The sequence below is a fragment of the Pteropus vampyrus genome, unplaced genomic scaffold (genome assembly GCF_000151845.1).
Source record: "Pteropus vampyrus isolate Shadow unplaced genomic scaffold, Pvam_2.0 Scaffold18, whole genome shotgun sequence".
Taxonomy (NCBI): Eukaryota; Metazoa; Chordata; class Mammalia; order Chiroptera; family Pteropodidae; genus Pteropus; species Pteropus vampyrus.
Genome location: NW_011888799.1, coordinates 4,345,756 through 4,348,931, shown reverse-complemented (window position 1 = coordinate 4,348,931; position 3,176 = coordinate 4,345,756).

Sequence of the window (3,176 nt, the reverse complement as noted above, 5' to 3'; positions counted from 1 at the left end):
ACTCTACTGTGAGGGATGACAGATTTAGACACAATATAACGTGTAAAATGCCTAGAACATACAGTGCCTAGCAACTGAGCACTTAATAAGCACTTAATTAAATGGCAGTCTTTAGAGTTGCATCATCATTATTATCATCATTATGACTATTATTATTACATAATGAATGCTAGCCTCCCTCTCCTCTGACCCACAAGTTGTGGTTGCAGCTTCCCCATGGGTTGGTGGGAAGTCAAGGGTTTCAGTCTCACATAATGTTTTCTCCAGGTGAATGGTCACATCAGCATGGATTGCTTCATCGCATGGAATATGTCTGTGCTGCTCACCACTGATGGGAGAACCAAGGCTGTTTCCATTGCTGCCTTGGCTGACTCTGTAGCATCAGTTTGGCACATAAGGCCTTTCATAAGCCGGCCTTCAGCTGCCTTCCAGCCTTCCTAGCCTCTCATGCACTTGTATGACCTCGAAGTGAGTGCCTTTTAAAATTGTGTGTTCTTGTTGCCTCACCCTAGTTCAGGCCCTGCTTCTGTCCTGCTGATTTTCACCACCTCTGGCCTAGTTTGTGAATCGAAGCTGTTCATTCCTTTACTTAACATTTCTTAATCAACGGTTGATTTCTCTCCAGACAAGGAAGGTGGGGAAAACATCGAGCCTCAAGGAAACAGGCTGTCTTAGTCTTTTTGGGCTGTTATAACCAATATACTGTAGACTGGCTTAAACAATAGGCATTTATTTCTTACAGTTCTAGAGGCTGAAAAGTCCAAGATCTTCAAGGTCCTGGCAGATCTGGTGTCTGGTGAGAACTCTCTTTGTAGTTTGCAGATGGCAGAAAGCAGAGCAGAGGGAAAGGAAGCAAGCTCTCTGGCCTCTTGTTATGAGGGCACTGATCCCGTTCAGGAGGGCTCTGCCCTTGTGTCCTAATTACCTCCCAAAGGCCCCACATCCTAAAACTATCACATCAGGAGTTAAGATTTCAATATAAAAATTTCGGGGAGACACAAACATCTGGTCCATAGCAGAGGGGAAGGAACCCCTTCTGGTGCTCCTTCACACTGTGCTGTAATTGGAATTTTTATTTGCTTGTCCTCAAGTATCTGAATACAGGTAGACCATTTTGCTGCACAAGGCTGGTGTCTCTACCAAAAACTGTTACCATATATGCACAGGAGAGTTCCATTCCCACTGCTGCCATTCCTGACTTTATTATGCTTAAAATTACGTGTGCTCTAGAGTCATCTGGAGGGCTTGATAACAGATCTCCAGGCTCCATCCTTCTGAATATCTGAGTCAGTAGGTCTGAGGTGGGGCCCAACAATTTGCATCTTGCACTTTTCAGGTCTAAGTTACACTGATGCTGCTGGTACAGGAATCACATTTTGAGAACTACTGAGTGAAAGGAACCTTTGCCCCTCCCCTGGCTTTGAGTTAAGTCTTCTTCCATGAACTTGCACCTGAAGGCAGGATTCTTTGACTGCAAAGTGTGTAAGGGGTGAAGGGAGAGGGAGGACATGGAGAAAGGTAGCTTCCCCACATTGTTATGATTACAATTGGCACACAAAAATGTTAGCTATTTACGGGCCCTATAATGAACACGGCACTGTGCACCAATACGACTGAGATGAGATTTCTGTGTTTAACAGAGTACAAAAATACCACACATTATTAGCACAGTGTTTTGTAGTTTATAAAGGGCTTCCACATTCTACTTGCATTTTCTAATTTGATCCCTAGAGAGACCCTGTGGGATGAGCAAGGCATATATCATTACCCCATTTAACAGGTGAGAAATCACAAGGGGAATTAGCTTTTTGCTTGCCTGCTGTGTTCCAGGCAGATCACATATAGCAGCTCATCTAGTCCTCACAACAACCCTCAGAATAGGTATTATTACTTACTGTGTAGATCAAGGACATTGAAGCTGGGAAGCTGAATGATTTTTCAAAGATTGTGCATTTAATTAGCAGCAGAACTAGAACTAAAATCAATTTCTCTTGACTAATCATTCAGGACTCTTTCTAAGACACCATATTTTGTGTGTGTAATTGGGTGAAATTTATAACTATTTAAGTGGTTCGAAATAAAGCAAGTTCTGTTGTCATATCTGATTTTATGTTTTCTCTCTGAGTTTAGTTTTTTCAATCTAGATTTTGGATCTTTTGTGACACAGAATCAAGATCTTGGGAGAGAGCATTGGAACCAGAGAGGCTACGTTGAATTACACAAAGAAAGGGGGAGAAGGTGTAAAGGAAATGGTTGGGGAATGCCTTCTGGACTGAGTGTTGAAAGTTTTGTGGGCTTGGCAAGTGGGAGACTCCAGAGCTGTTGCCAGCTGGGAAGTGGGAGAGGAGAAGGAGAGGAATTTCATAGAGTTCATCTGTGGAATTTAAATTGGATTCCTATTACTATTCTTTAAGATATGCAGAAAAAATTGATGTAAATGTAAAATTACTTTTGGCTACAGGACTGGGCTCATTTGTACATGATGCCGTATAGAGAATAGGTCACATAGAACCCCAGCTTATATTAAGGTTACTTATGCATGTGTTTGAAAGAGAAAATGTTTGAATGTGAAAGATAAGGTGCAAAAAAGTGATTCAGTGACAGAGATACTTAGGCTTGAAAAAAAAAAGATAAGATGAGAAGGAGAAACAAAAGAGAGATAAAGAAGAACAAAAAAAGAGAAAAGTTATCAGAAAAATGCACAGATGAGATAAACAAACAGAAAAGTATTGGGAAAATAAAAACTGAGAAAAGTAAATTTGTTTCCTACCTGAATTTCTCAAACCTTTTTAACTGTGATTAACTATTAATAATATATTTCCATTTCTACTCACTATTTATACAGAAACACAACTGAAAAAACCTTTTTATTTGGAACGAATGCTTACCCTTGTGGTCCCCAATGAACCACTTCCACCAGTATTCATGCCCTATGTAGTCACCTCCCACAATAAGTCAGGTGACTGGCTAGTCAGCAGGACATTAGCAAGAGTGATGTAAGTGGAGGCCTGATAAACTCTTACACATTGGGGCTCGTCTTTTTGGAAAGTTTGCACTTGAGAGGTACCCCTGGGAACCCAGAAATCATTTTACGGAAGCCCGTACTAGCCATATGGAGAGGCCATTTGTAGATGTACCAGAGCTCTAGCTGACCATCCCAGTTGAACTCCCAGCTG